This window comes from Triticum dicoccoides, chromosome 4A (assembly GCF_002162155.2).
Source record: "Triticum dicoccoides isolate Atlit2015 ecotype Zavitan chromosome 4A, WEW_v2.0, whole genome shotgun sequence".
Lineage (NCBI taxonomy): Eukaryota > Viridiplantae > Streptophyta > Magnoliopsida > Poales > Poaceae > Triticum > Triticum dicoccoides.
Window position 1 is genome coordinate 500753328 of NC_041386.1, and position 16722 is coordinate 500770049.

Here is a 16722-nt window from a genome sequence, read left to right on the forward strand (position 1 = left end):
ATCACGTTCATATGATTCACGTTCAGTACTTTGATAATTTGATATGTGGGTGGACCGGTGCTTGGGTACTGCCCTTACTTGGACAAGCATCCCACTTATGATTAACCCCTATTGCAAGCATCTGCAACTACAACAGAAGTATTAAGGTAAACCTAACCATAGCATGAAACATATGGATCCAAATCAGCCCCTTACGAAGCAACGCATAAACTAGGGTTTAAGCTTCTGTCACTCTAGCAACCCATCATCTACTTATTACTTCCCAATGCCTCCCTCTAGGCCCAAACAATGGTGAAGTGTGATGTAGTCGACGTTCACATGACACCACTAGAGGGATGACAACATACATCTCATCAAAATATCGAACGAATGCCAAATTCACATGACTACTTATAGCAAGACTTCTCCCATGTCCTCAGGAACAAACATAACTACTCACAAAGCATATTCATGTTCATAATCAGAGGGGTATTAATATGCATAATGGATCTGAACATATGATATTCCACCAAGTAAACCAACTAACATCAACTACAAGGAGTAATCAACACTACTAGCAACCCACAGGTACCAAACTGAGGTTTGGATACAAAGATTGGATACAAGAGATGAACTAGGGTTTGAGATGAGATGGTGCTGGTGAAGATGTTGATGGAGATTGACCCCCTCCCGATGAGAGGATCATTGGTGATGACGATGGTGATGATTTCCCCCTCCCGGAGGGAGGTTTCCCCGATAGAACAGCTCCACCGGAGCCCTAGATTGGTTCCGCCTCGTGGCGGCGGAGTTTCGTCCCGTGAGCTTGCTTATGATTTTTTTTCCTCGACGAAAGACTCTATATAGCCAAAGATAGGCATCAGAGGGCCCACGAGGCAGGGGCGTGCCCATGGGGGGTAGGGCGCGCCCCCACCCTCGTGGACGGTGGGTGGTCCCCCTCTGGTACTTCTTTCGCCCAATATTTTTTATATATTCTGAAAATAATTCCTGTGGAGTTTCAGGACGTTTGGAGATGTGCAGAATAGGTCTCTAATATTTGCTCCTTTTCCAGCCCAGAATTCCAGCTGCTGGCATTCCCCTTCTTCATGTAAACCTTGTAAAATAAGAGAGAAAAGGCATAAGTATTGTGACATAATGTGTGACAACAACCCATAATGCAATAAATATCGATATAAAAGCAGGATGCAAAATGGACGTATCAACTCCCCCAAGCTTAGACCTCGCTTGTCCTCAAGCGAAAGCCGAAATCGAAAAATATGTCCACATGTTTAGAGATAGAGGTGTCGATAAAATAAAATACGGACATGAGGGCATCATGATCATTCTTAGAACAACAACATATATATATATATATATATATATATATATTCATATGATCTCTTATGCTAAAGTAACAATTCATTCACATACTCAAGTATGAATCAAAAACTTCATTGAAAACCAACAAACTATAATCTTAGTCATTGAAGCAATTGCAATTCATCATAACATAGGAAAGAGTCAATATAAGAGCTTCTCAGCAAGTCCACATACTCAACCATCATTTAGTCTTTCACAATTGCTAACACTCACGCGATATTTATGGTCTTAATCGGACACAGAGAAAGATAGGGGCTTATAGTTTTGCCTCCCAACTTTTTACCTCAAGGGTAATGTCAACAATAATAGTTCATGAAAACCCACGTCCAATTAGCCATATATATCAGGATCTTTCCAACACATTGTGCTTGCCAAAGGATAAAATGTAAAAAGGAAAGGTGAAGATCACCGTGACTCTTGCATGAAGTATAAGACAAGAATAAAAGATAAGCCCTTCGCAAAGGGAAGCAGAGGTTGTCATGTGCTTTTATGGTTGGATGCATAAAATCTTAATGCGAAAGAACATCACTTTATATTGCCACTTGTGATATGGACCTTTATTTTGCAGTCTATCGCTTTTATTTCTTCCACATCAAAAGATCGTATAAAGCTTATTTTCTCCACACTAATAAATCATACATATTTAGAGAGCATTTTTTATTGCTTGCAATGATGACAACTTACTTGAAGGATCTTACTCAATCCATAGGTAGATATGGTGGACTCTCATGGCAAAACTAGGTTTAAGGATATTTGGAAGCACAAGTAGTATCTCTACTTGGTGCAAAGAATTTGGCTAGCATGAGAGGGAAAGACAAGCTCAACATGTTGGATGATCCATGACAATATAATTTATCTCAGATGTAAGCAAACATAACCCATTACGGTGTCTTCCTTGTCCAACGTCAACTCTTTAGCATATCATACTTTAATGAGTGCTCACAATCATAAAAGATGTCCAAGACAATATATTTATATGTGAAAACCTCTCTTTCTTTATTACTTCCTATTAATTGCAACGATGACCAAAACTATGTTTGTCGACTCTCAACAACTTTTATTCACCATACTCTTTATATGTGAAGTCATTACTCTTCATAAGATCCATATGATCTTTTTATTTCTTTTTATTTCTTCTCTTTTATTCTAATCCCTCAAGATCATAGTAAGATAATCAAGCCCTTGACTCAACACTAATATTTATTACATATAGCTCACGGACTCGATTACATAGAAGGATCATAAAGCAAAACTAAAAACTAGATCATACCAAAACTTTATTCTACTAGATCAAGATATTACCAAAGGACCGTACTAAGAAAAATGGTAAATATAGAAGTGATGGTGATACGATACCGGGGCACTCCCCCAAGCTTGGCAGTTTCCAAGGGGAGTGCCCATACCCATGTGTTTATGTTTCCTTCCTCGGAGGTGGTGATGATGGAGTTGTTGATGATGTAGGCTTGTTGTACATCTTCCAAGGCAAAGGCTCACCATCATAGAAGGATGATCGAGTCTCCGGGATCCTCAAATCTGCAGCCAAACTCATCCTCTTGAATCTATATTCATACTCAAAGTTTTGGTTTTGCAGGTCATAGATCTGGGCTTGGAGGCGCTCGATTTTCTCGTGAAGCTTGAAGATGGCCTCCCTTATGTTCTTGTCATCCAACTTGTGGTTGTTGGTGATCTCCATGATCATTATATGATTGGAGTCGAGTCCACATTCCACCATCTCCTGGCACTTGAAAACTTGTTGCTCCAATGCCTCGAACCTTGTCTCCATGCTTCCGGTCCTTCTTGGTCCCTCAACATCGCGGATGTGCAGCAACCCCTCACGCATCTCAATGGTTTGAGGGTGTTGCAGCACCTCCACGAGGTAGGGGTTGATGACCTTCTCGAAGAACTTGTCCTTGGGGGCACTTGAAGTTGCCATGGCGATCTAGATCTGTCAGAAAAATAGCTCGAAACAAAGACAGAAGATATTTGCGTGATACGGTGGTCAAAACCTTCGGGAGATTATATAGTAAATTTTTACCGACCAAAAGAAGTATCGTGCAAGAAAACAGAGTCCGGAGAGCACACGAGGTGCCCATGAGGCAGGGGGCGCGCCCTCCACCCTCGTGGATGCCTCGTGTCCTTCCCGAACTACTTCTTATTTTCCTATTTTCTTAAATATTCCAAAACGGAGAAAATTGCCATTAGAACTGTTTTGGAGTCGATTTACTTACCGTACCACGTACCTATTCCTTTTCGGGGTCTGAAACGTTCTGGAAAGTGTCCCTTATGTATTCCTCTAGGGTTACGGTTTCAATAACATTAGTTTCAACATTTATGGGATTACCTGAGATATAATGTTTGATTCTTTGACCGTTCACCACCCTCGGATTTGTGCCTTCGAAGTTGTTGATTATTATGGCACCAGAACGATAGACCTCCTCGATGACGTAAGGACCTTCCCATTTAGAGAGGAGTTTGCCTGCAAAAAATCTTAAACGAGAGTTGTATAACAATACATAATCACCTACATTAAACTCACGTTTTTGTATCCTTTTATCATGCCATCTTTTAACTTTTTTTAAATAGTTTGGCATTCTCATAGGCATGGGTTCTCCATTCATCAAGTGAGCTAATGTCAAAAAGCCTCTTGTCACCGGCAAGTTTGAAGTCATAGTTGAGCTCTTTAATAGCCCAATATGCCTTATGTTCTAGTTCAAGAGGTAAGTGACGTGCTTTACCATAAACCATTTTATATGGAGACATACCCATAGGATTTTTATATGCAGTTCTATAAGCCCATAATGCATCATCAAGTTTCTTGGACCAATTCTTTCTAGATCTATTGACAGTCTTTTGCAAAATTAATTTAAGCTCTCTATTGCTCAATTCTACTTGACCACTAGACTGTGGATGATATGGAGATGCAATTCTATGATTAACATCATACTTAGCAAGCATTTTACGAAAGGCACCATGAATAAAATGTGAACCACCATCAGTCATTAAGTATCTAGGAACTCCAAACCTCGGAAAAATAACTTCTTTAAGCATCTTAATAGAGGTGTTAGCACTACTAGTTGGAATAGCTTCTACCCACTTAGTAACGTAATCAACAGCAATTAAAATATGTGTATACCCATTAGAGGAAGGAAACGGTCCCATATAATCAAAGCCTCAAACATCAAATTGTTCAATAACAAGTGAATAATTCATAGGCATTTCTTGACGTCTACTAATATTACCAATTCTTTGACATTCATCACAAGACAAAGCAAACTTACGAGCATCCTTGAAGAGAGTAGGCCAATAAAAACTGGATTGCAATACCTTATGTGCAGTTCTATCTCCAACATGGTGTCCTCCATAAACCTCAGAGTGGCACTTGCGTAGGATCTGTTCCTGTTCATGCTCAGGTACACAACGTCTAATAACACCATCTACTCCTTCTTTATAAAGATGTGGGTACTCCCAGAAGTGATGTCTTAAATCATAGAAGAACTTTTTCTTTTGCTGGTATGTGAAACTAGGTGGTATAAATTTAGCAACAATGTAATTAGCATAATTAGCATACCATGGAGCAGTATGAGAAGCATTTATGACAACTAATTGTTCATCAGGAAAGCTATCATAAATAGGTAGTGGGTCATCAAGAACATTTTCTAACCTAGACAAGTTGTCTGCAACGGGGTTCTCAGCTCCCTTTCTACCAATAATATGCAAATAAATTCTTGAAGAAAGAGAACCCATCTTATAAGTCTAGGTTTAGCATCTTTCTTTTCCAAAAGATATTTAATAGCAACATGATCAGTGTGAACAGTTACTTTAGAATCAACAATATAAGGTCTAAACTTATCACAAGCAAATACAACTGGTAAAAATTCTTTTTCAGTAGTAGCATAATTTCTTTGGGCACTGTCTAGAGTTTTACTAGCATATTGAATAACAATTAGTTTCTTATCAACTCTTTGTCCTAGAACAGCCCCTACAGCATAATCACTAGCATCACACATAATTTCAAATGGTAACTTCCAATTAGGAGGTGAACAATAGGTGCAGAAATCAAAGCTTTCTTAAGTATTTCAAATGCTTCTACACAATCATCATCGAAGACAAAAGGAACATCTTTTTGTAAGAGATTAGTCAGAGGCCGAGAAATTTTAGAGAAGTCCTTAATGAACCTCCTATAAAAACCAGCATGACCAAGGAAACTTCTTATACCTTTAATGTCCTTAGGACACGACATCTTTTCAATAGCATCAACTATAGCTTTATCAACTTCAATACCTCTTTCAGAAATTTTATGCCCCAAGACAATACCTTCATTAACCATAAAGTGGCATTTCTCCCAATTCAAGACAAGATTAGTTTCTTCACATCTCTGCAAAACTCGATCAAGGTTGCTTAAGCAATCATCAAAAGAAGTCCCATAAACAGAGAAATCATCCATGAATACCTCAACAATCTTTTCACAAAAGTTAGAGAATATAGCAGTCATACATCTTTGAAAAGTAGCTGGTGCATTACATAAACAAAAAGGCATATGTCTATAAGCAAAGGTACCGAAAGGGCAAGTAAAAGTTGTCTTTTCTTGATCCTCTTTCGACACAGGTATTTGAGAGAAACCAGAATAACCATCTAGAAAGCAAAAATGTGTATGCTTGGATAATCTTTCTAGCATTTGATCAATAAAAGGTAAAGGGTAATGATCCTTTTTAGTAGCTTTATTTAATTTGCGAAAATCAATTACCATTCTATAACCTGTAACAATTATTTGTGGGATCAGTTCATCTTTATCATTAGGAACAACAGTGATACCTCCCTTCTTAGGGACACAATGGACATGACTTGCCCATTGACTATCAAGAACGGGATAAATTATACCTGCCTCCAGAAGCTTTAGTATTTCTTTTCTTACCACTTCTTTCATCTTAGGATTTAACCGTCGTTGGTGATCAACAACTGGTTTAGCGTCTTTCTCCAGCTTTATTTTGTGCTGGCATAGAGTGTGACTAATGCCCTTAAGATCATCAAGAGTATATCCAATAGCAGCACGGTGCTTCTTCAGAGTTTTCAATAATTTGTTTTCTTCATGCTCTGAAAGGTTAGCACTAATAATAACAGGATATGGCTCTTTCTCATCAAGATAAGCATATTTAAGAGTATCAGGTAAAGGTTTAAGCTCAAACACAGGATCACCCTTCGGTGGAGGGGGATCCCCTAAGATTTCAACAGGCAAGTTGTGTTTCAAGATAGGTCCCTGTTTAAAGAATACTTCATCTATTTCCCTTCTTTCATTCATAAACATATCATTTTCATGGTCTAGCAAATATTGTTCTAAAGGATCACTAGGAGGCACGGTAATAGAAGCAAGACCAATAATTTCATCTTTACTAGGCAATTCTTTATCATGGGGTTGTCTACGAAATTTGGAAAAATTAAACTCATGAGACATATCCCCTAAACCAACAGAAACAATATCCTTATTGCAATCTATCTTAGCATTAACAATATTCAAGAAGGGTCTACCAAATATAATGGGACAAAAGTTATCTTGTGGGGAACCAAGAACAAGAAAATCAGCAGAATATTTAACTTTCCCACACAAGACTTCAACATCTCTAACAATCCCAACTGGTGAAATAGTATCTCTATTGGCAAGCTTAATTGTAACATCAATCTCTTCTATCTCAGCAGGTGCAATATCATGCATAATTTCTTTGTATAAGAAATGAGGTATTGCACTTGCACTAGCATCCATATCACATAAGCCATGATAGCAATGATCTCCTTTTTAACAGAAATAATAGGCATGCCTACAACAGGTCTATGTTTATTTTTAGTATCAGGTCTAGCAATTCTAGCAGATTCATTGCAGAAGTAAATAGCATGCCCATCAATATTATCGGCCAAGAGATCTTTAACCATAGCAACACTAGGTTCAACTTTAATTTGCTCAAGGGGTTTAGGTGTCTTAATACTACTTTTGTTAACCATAGTTGAAGCTTTAGCATGATCCTTTATTCTAACAGGGAAAGGTGGTTTCTCAATATAAGCAGTAGGAACAACAGGATCATTATAAGTGACAGTCTTTTCTTCAACTTTAATAGGTGCAACTACTTTTACTTCAATGGGAGGATTATATTTAAACCACTTCTCCTTAGGGAGATCAACATGAGTAGCAAAGGATTCACAAAAAGAAGCTACTATCTCAGAGTCAAGTCCATATTTAGTGCTAAATTCATGGAAAGCATCGGTATCCATAAAAGATTTAACACAATCAAACTTAGGTGTTATACCTGACTCCTTACCTTCGTCGAGGTCCCAATCTTCAGAGTTGTGTTTAATTCTTTCCAGTAAATCCCATTTGAATTCAATAGTCTTCATCATTAAAGATCCAGTACAAGAAGTATCGAGCATGGAGCGATTACTGAGAGAAAGCCGAGCATAAATTTTTTGAATAATCATTTCTTTTGAGAGCTCATGATTGGGGCATGAATGTAACATTGACTTAATCCTCCCCCAAGCTTGAGCGATGATTTCTCCTTCACGAGGCCAAAAATTATATATATATATATATATATATATATATATATATATATATATATATAATTACGATCACGATGAACAAGATGCATAGGATAAAACTTCTGATGAAATTCCAATTTTAATCGGTTGTAGTTCCATGATCCCATATCATCACATAGCCTAAACCATGTCAGTGCCTCTCCCTTCAAAGATAAAGGGAAGACCTTCTTCTTGATAACATCCTCGGGCATACCTGCAAGCTTAAATAATCCACAAACTTCATCGACATAGATTAGGTGCAAATCGGGATGTAATGTTCCGTCACCTGTGAAAGGATTAGCTAGCAGCTTCTCTATCATACCCAAAGGAATTTCAAAGTAAACATTCTCAGTAGCTTCAGCAGGTTGAGGAGCAACTCTTTGCTCTACTAGTCGGGGTGAAGATACCCCGAACAAGCCCCTCAAAGGATTATGTTCCATAGTAACAAGTGACAGTAAATTTCAGCACACTATATAAATTTTTCCTTACCAAATTACACCTACCAAAGGCGCTTCACTCCCCGGCAATGGCGCCAGAAAAGAGTCTTGATGACCCACAAGTATAGGGGATCTATCGTAGTCCTTTCAATAAGTAAGAGTGTCGAACCCAACGAGGAGCAGAAGGAAATGATAAGCGGTTTTCAGCAAAGTATTCTCTACAAGCACTGAAATTATCGGTAACAGATAGTTTTGTGATAAGGTAATTTGTAACGGGTAACAAGTAATAAAAGTAAATAAGGTGCAGCAATATGGCCCAATCCTTTTTGTAGCAAAGGACAAGCCTGGACAGACTCTTATATAAAGGAAAGCGCTCCCGAGGACACATGGGAATTATCGTCAAGCTAGTTTTCATCACGTTCATATGATTCGCGTTCAATACTTTGATAATTTGATATGTGGGTGGACCAGTGCTTGGGTACTGCCCTTACTTGGACAAGCATCCCACTTATGATTAACCCCTATTGCAAGCATCCGCAACTACAACAGAAGTATTAAGGTAAACCTAACCATAGCATGAAACATATGGATTCAAATAAACCCCTTACGAAGCAAAGCATAAACTAGGGTTTAAGCTTCTGTCACTCTAGCAACCCATCATCTACTTATTACTTCCCAATGCCTCCCTCTAGGCTCAAACAATGGTGAAGTGTGATGTAGTCGACGTTCACATGACACCACTAGAGGGATGACAACATACATCTCATCAAAATATCGAACGAATACCAAATTCACATGACTACTTATAGCAAGACTTCTCCCATGTCCTCAGGAACAAACGCAACTACTCACAAAGCATATTCATGTTCATAATCAGAGGGGTATTAATATGCATAATGGATCTGAACATATGACCTTCCACCAAGTAAACCAACTAACATCAACTACAAGGAGTAATCAACACTACTAGCAACCCACAGGTACCAATCTGAGGTTTGGATACAAAGACTGGATACAAGAGATGAACTAGGGTTTGAGATGAGATGGTGCTGGTGAAGATGTTGATGGAGATTGACCCCCTCCCGATGAGAGGATCGTTGGTGATGACGATGGTGATGATTTCCCCATCCCGGAGGGAAGTTTCCCCGGCAGAACAGCTCCACCGGAGCCCTAGATTGGTTCCGCCAAGGTTCCGCCTCATGGCGACGGAGTTTCATCCCGTGAGCTTGCTTATGTTTTTTCCTTGATGAAAGACTCCATATAGCCAAAGATAGGCATCAGAGGGCCACCAGGGGGCCCATGAGGTAGGGGGTGCGTCCAGGGGGGTAGGGCGCGCCCCCCACCCTCGTGGACGGTGGGTGGCCCCCCTCTGGTACTTCTTTCGCCCAATATTTTTTATATATTCTAAAAATAATTCCCATGGAGTTTCAGGACTTTTGGAGATGTGCAGAATAGGTCTCTAATATTTGCTCCTTCTCCAGCCCAGAATTCCAGCTGCCGGCATTCCCCCTCTTCATGTAAACCTTGTAAAATAAGAGAGAAAAGGCATAAGTATTGTGACCTAATGTGTAATAACAGCCCATAATGCAATAAATATCGATATAAAAGCATGATGCAAAATGGGCGTATCAAGGGGATAACCCACCAGGGCGCGCCAGGAGGCCCTGGCGTGCCCTGGTGGGTTGTGCCCACCTCGGGTACCCCTCGGACCGCCTCTCTGCTATGTAAATACCCCAAAAAATCCTAGAACCCTAGGGGAGTCGACGAAGTATTCATCCAGTCACCGCGGAGTCCAGAAACACCAGTTCTAATCTAGACATCATCACGGAGGGGTTCACCACTTCCATTGGTGCCTCTCCGATTATGCATGAGTAGTTCTTTGTAGACCTTCGGGTCCGTAGTTAGTACTCCCTCCGGTCCTTTTTACTCTGCATATTAGGTTTGTCTAAAGTCAATCTCATCCAACTTTGACCAAGTTTAAACAAAAAATTATTAACATTCACATAACAACACATTTATCATTAGATCCATCTCGGAATATATTTTCATATTATATTTATTATATGTTATAGATGTTAATATTTTCTAATATAAATTTGGTCAAACTTAGCAAACTTTGACTTCAGTCAAAGCTAATGTGCGGACTAAAAAGGACCAGAGGGAGTAGGTAGATGGCTTCATCTCTCTCTCTCTCTTGATTCTCAATACAATGGTCTCTTGGATATCCATATGATGTAACTCTTTTGCGGTGTGCTTGTTGGGATCGATGAACTTCGAGTTTATGATCAGATCTATGTTTTTATATTCATGAAAGTATTTGAGTTTCTTTGATCTCTTTTATGCATGATCTCTTATAGCCTCGTATTTCTTCTCCGATATTTGGGTTTTGTCTGGCCAACTCGATCTATTTATCTTGCAATGGGAAGAGGTGCCCGGTAGTGGGTTCGATCTTACGGTGCTTGATCCCAGTGACAGAATGGGAACCGACACGTATGTATCATTGCCACTAAGGATAAAAAGACGAGATCTATATCTACCACCATATAGATAAACAGATCTTGTCTACATCATGTCATCGTTCTTATTGCATTACTCCGTTTTTCCATGAACTTACTACACTAGATGCATGCTGGATAGCGGTCGATGTGTGGAGTAATAGTAGTAGATGCAGGCAGGAGTCGGTCTACTAATCTTGGACGTGATGCCTATGTAATGATCATTGCCTGGATATCATCATAATTATTTGAAGTTCTATCAATTTCCCAATAGTAATTTGTTTACCCACCGTTTGCTATTTTTCTTGAGAGAAGCCACTAGTGAAACCTATGGCCCCCTGGTCTTATTTCTCATATATTTGCCTTTGCGATCTACTTTTTCCTTGCTTTTATTTTCAGATCTATTAAACCAAAAATACAAAAATAATTTGCTGCACTTTATTTTATTTGAGATCTATTTATCCAATCTATTACAACCTTTTTACCGTCACGCACCAATTTCTGGCGCCGTTACCCGAAAGGGATTGACAACCCCTTTAACATGTCGGTTGCGAGGTGTTGTTATTTGTGTGCAGGGGCTGTTTACGTTGTGTTGCTTGGTTCTCCTACTGGTTCGATAACCTTGGTTTCATAACTGAGGGAAATACCTACCACCGCTATGCTGCATCATCCCTCCCTCTCCGGGGAAATACCGACGTAGTTCCAGCTGCCATCAAGGAGAATTTATGGCGCTGTTGCCGGGGAGGATCTTCAACATATACCAGGTTCCTAATTAGAAATCTCATCTTCTCGCAATTTACATTATTCGCCATTTGCCTCTCGTTTTCCTCTCCCCCACTTCACAAAAATTTGTCGTTTTATTCGCCCCTCTTGTTTCGTTTGCCGTTTTCTTGCCGGGTCTGTTTTCAAGTGCAGTCTTGTTGTGTAGTCATCATGACTCAAGAGAACACTAGAGTATGTGGTTTCTCAAATACCAACAATAATGATTTTATTGGCACTCCGCTTGCTCCGCCACTAGTGCGGGGACTTGTGATATTAATATTGCTTTGCTGAATCTTGTTATGAAAGACCAATTTTTCGGTACTCCTAATGAGGATGTCACGTCCCATCTTAATACCTTCGTGGAATTATGCGATATGCAAAAGAAAAAAGGTGGACAATGATGTGGTCAAGATGAAATTATTACCGTTCTCTTTGCGTGATTCTAAAAAAATTTGGTTCTCTTCTTGGCCTCGTAATAGTATCGATTCTTGGAATAAGTGCAAAGATGCTTTTACCACTAAGTATTTTCCTCCCGCAAAAAATATTTCCCTTAGAACCCAGCTCATGAATTTCAAGCAACTTGAACATGAGCATGTTGCGCAATCTTGGGAAAGGATGAAAATGATGCTAAGGAATTGCCCAACTCATGGGTTAAATCTTTGGATGATCATACAAAAAATTTATGTGGGATTGAATTTTGTTTCTCGTAATCCTTTAGATTCCGCCGCGGGTGGTACTTTTATGGAAATTACTTTGGGTGAAGCTACCAAATTGCTTGATAATATCATGGCAAATTATTCACAATGGCATACCGAAAGAGCTCCTACTAGTAAAAAAAGTTAATTCGGTTGAAGAAATTTCTTCTTTGAATGATAAACTTGATGCTCTTATGAAATTGGTTGCTAGTAAAAGTGCTCCTATTGATTTTAATGATATGCCTTTGTCTACTTTGATTGAGCAAAATAGTGATGCCATTGATGTGAATTTTATCTCTAGAAATAATTTCAACAACAATGCTTATAGAGGTAATTTTAATCCTAGGCCTTTTCCTAGTAATTCCTCTAATAATTATGGTAATTCCTATGGAAATCAATCTTATAATAATACAGAAATAATTTGCTACCCATGGTGGTAGCTACGCACGGCCCCGAGTTTTATCTTTAATTATTTAGATAAATTATTTTGGACTATCAAAAATAACTCTATAATGAAAATATCGTGACTTTGGACCAACTGGGCAAGCAAACGGGCAATTATGCCAAAAAGGCAAACAAAAAGACGGAGAGAACTGAGAAAAGTCCCTTTCTACACAAAGAAAAGGCACTTGTGTTTAAAAGGTAATAAAAAAGACCAACAGAAGTGAGAAAAGGTCATTTCTATACAACAAAAAATGCACTTGTGCCAATGCCATAAGAAACCCGGCATCTCATATATCAAAAAAGGCACGTATGACAAAGGGTGTGTAGTTGGAACCATGCGTGCGTAGCTACCACCATGCATAGGAAATCACCTCTCTATAATAATAATAGGAACCCCTCTGATCTTGAGAATAGTATTAAAGAATTTATCAATACACAAAAAGTTTTCAACACTTCCATAGAAGAAAAGTTGAACAAAATTGATGATTTGCCTATAAGTGTTGATAGAATTTCTCATGATGTGGAAAATCTCAAGATGAAAATTTGTGTGCCTAAAGTATATGAATCAATTAAAGCTCTTTATGTTTCTATGGATGAAAGTAAGAAAAGAACTGCTATGTTTAGTGCTAAAAGAGAATTTTTGGAAAATCTTTTTCTAGTGATTATTCTTGCAAAAGTGATGAAGATCTTAGAATGATTGGTGTTTCTTCTATTGATTCCTTGTTTAGTAAAGTTAAGAATTATGAAAAAGGTATTGGAGAAGAGTCAACTTTAGGTAGAAGGCATCCCAATATTTCGGAGGGTGAAAATCTTGTTGAGAAAGTTGATGAAAGTGGGTTTGGAGAGGTTAAAACTTTAGCTAGTGATGCACCCACTATTTTGGATTAAAAAGACATTAATTATGATAGTTTCTCTTTGATTGATTGTATTTCTTTGTTGCAATCCATGATAAATTCACCCCATGCTTATGAACAAAATAAAGCTTTTACTAAACATATTGTTGACGCTATGTTGAAAGCTCTTGAAGAAAAATTGGAACTAGAAGTTTCAATTCCTAGAAAATTGTAAGATGAATGGGAACCTACTATCAAAGTAAAGATTAAAAATTATGAGTGTTTTGCTTTATGTGACTTGGGTGCTAGTGTTTCCACAATTCTGAAATCTTTATGTGTTGTGCTTGGTCTTACCAATCTTGAAGAATGTTCCTTGAATTTGCACTTGGCGGATTCCACTATTAAAAAGCCTATGGGAAGAATTAATGATGTTCTTATTCTTGCAAATAGGAATTATGTGCCCATAGATTTTATAGTTCTTGATATTGATTGCAATCCGTCTTATCCTATTATTCTTGGTAGACCGTTTTTACGCACTATCGGTGTCGTGATTGATATCAAAGAAGGCAATATTAAGTTCCAATTTCCTTTGAGGAAGGGTATGGAACACTTTCCTAGAACTATAATTGAACCACCTTATGAATAAATCATGAGGGCATCTTATGGATCTCGAACCAAAGATGACAAAACTTAGATCCTTGCTTTATGCCTAGCTAAGGGCGTAAAACTATAGCGCTTGTTGGGAGGCAACCCAATGCATAATTTTTTTCGCTTTTTGCTTTCTGTTCTTGAGTGTTAGCACAATTATGCTACTGTTATGATTGTGTTTTTAATGTTTTAATTAGTGTTTGTGCCAAGTAAAGCCTTTAGGATCTTCTTGGGCAATAGTTGTTTGATCTTGCTGAAAAAACAGAAAGTTTGCGCTCACGAAATTAATTTTAATTTTTTACCAGAGAGCGATAAAATACCCATTCCACTTGCAGTAGATCAATATACAAATTTATTAGGTCGTTCTCATTTTTCAGAGTTTTTTGAGTTACAGAAGTATTCGAAATAGTCAGATTGCTACAGACTGTTCTGTTTTAACAGATTCTATTTTCTTTGTGTTGTGTGCTTATTTTGATGGCTCTATGGTTTTCTTTGATGAGTATTTTCCATATAAAAGTTGGAATACAGTAGATATAATACAAAAACAAAATATGAATTGGTTTGATACAACACTTATAGTAGTGGTTTATTATTCTTATACCAACGGATCTCACGAAGTCTTTGTTGAATTTTGTGTGATTGAAGTTTTCAAGTTTTGGGTTCTCTTACGATGGATGAAGGAAGGATGTAAGAGCCTAAGCTTGGGGATTTCCCAGCATCCCAAGCTATTATCCAAGAATGAGCAACCAACTAAGCTTGGGGATGCCCCCGAGTGGCATCCCCGCTTTCTTCCAACAACTATAGGTATTTTATTCGAGACTATATTTTTATTCGTTACATGATATGTGTTTTGCTTGGAGCGTGTTGTATAATATGTGTCTTTGCTTGTTTTTTGTGTTTTAAGTTATCAATCCTTGCTGGATACACCTTTTTAAGAGAGCCAAAATTATGTCATGACTTGTTAGAATTGCTCTCTATGCTTCACTTAAATCTTTTATGAGCATAACTTGCTCTAGTGCTTCACTTATATCTTTTTTGAGCATGGTGTGCTTAGTATTTTTGAAGAAATGCTCTCTTGCTTCACTTAGATTTATTTGAGAGTTAGTAAAATTTTGAAGAAATTATCTCTTGCTTCACTTAAATTATTTTGAGAGAAAGAAAAATTGTTATGCTCATGATCATCACTTATATTTGGTTGAGCTTATGAAAAGCAACACACGAAAATTAGTCCCAAAGTGATAGATATCCAAGAAGGATAAAGAAATGAAAATGTCATGAAGATCATTGGACAAAATAAACTTGTTTCTTAGTAATAGTTTTGAGATATGATGATGTGATATGTGAGTTATGTTGATAAGTAATTGTGCTCTAGTAAGAATATTGGTGTTAAGGTTTGTGATTCCCTATGCATGCACGAAAGTCAATAATCATGTAATGAAAATTATATCCTACTTGTGATGCATTATTCTGTGTTAATTATGCTTAATGCTTGCTTATGAGATTATTCGTTTCTTGGTTGGTCGCTTCTCAATCTTTTGCTAGCCTTCATTTTGCACTAAGTATGACTTCTACTTGTGCATCCAAAATCCTTTAAACTAGTTTTGCCACATGAGTCCACTATATATACCTATATGCGGTATTCTTTTGCCGTTCTAAGAAAATTTGCATGTGCCATCTCTAATTTTCAAAAGAAACTTCTCTTTTGTGTGTTTGTTTCGCTCGTGGAACGATAACGGGTGGCTAATATTTTCCATGCTAGATGTGTTATTCTCAAGATGAGTGTTTATTCACTTGTCATTGCACGAGAGTAAGGCAAATGTATTAGGGATGCCCAGCCTCGAAATGCCAAAACAAAAATGAATTTACTTTATGTTGTCAAATAATAAATTCCTTGGAAAGTGTTGGTATGGAGGGCACCCGTGGATACGTACGGCTAGCCATGGAAAGTGAAAGTTATGGTGGAAAAAGGAATAAACTTTATTTTCTGTTTGGGAACCGCCTATGGCATATCTAGCATGCAAAGTGTTGGGAACTCTAAGTCGTTTTCGTTGGTGGGATGGATACACCTCCCAAAATGTTTTTTATCTCAAATTTTTTTGCTTTGAGCTCTGGCACCTCTACAAATCCCTACTTCCCTATACGAAGGGACTTTCTTTTACTTTATGCAATTTTTATTTTGAAATTTGAGTCTCCACCTTCTCTCATAAAAAGCACCAACTAGGAGGCAATATGATCGTGCTTAAGTATTGGGTCTAGTTAATATTCGAGTGTGTTTCATGAATGGACCAATGTTTGAGCATGATGGGCTAGGGATAACTTATTTTAGCCTTGATATTTTGAAAGACATGGTTGCTTGTTGATATGCTTGAGTATCTAAATTATTATGTCAAAACTAGACTGTTGCTTTGAATCACATAAAAGTCCAAATGTCCATGCTATAATGAAAGGAATATAATATGACTTGATGAACAACACTCCACATCAAAAATTC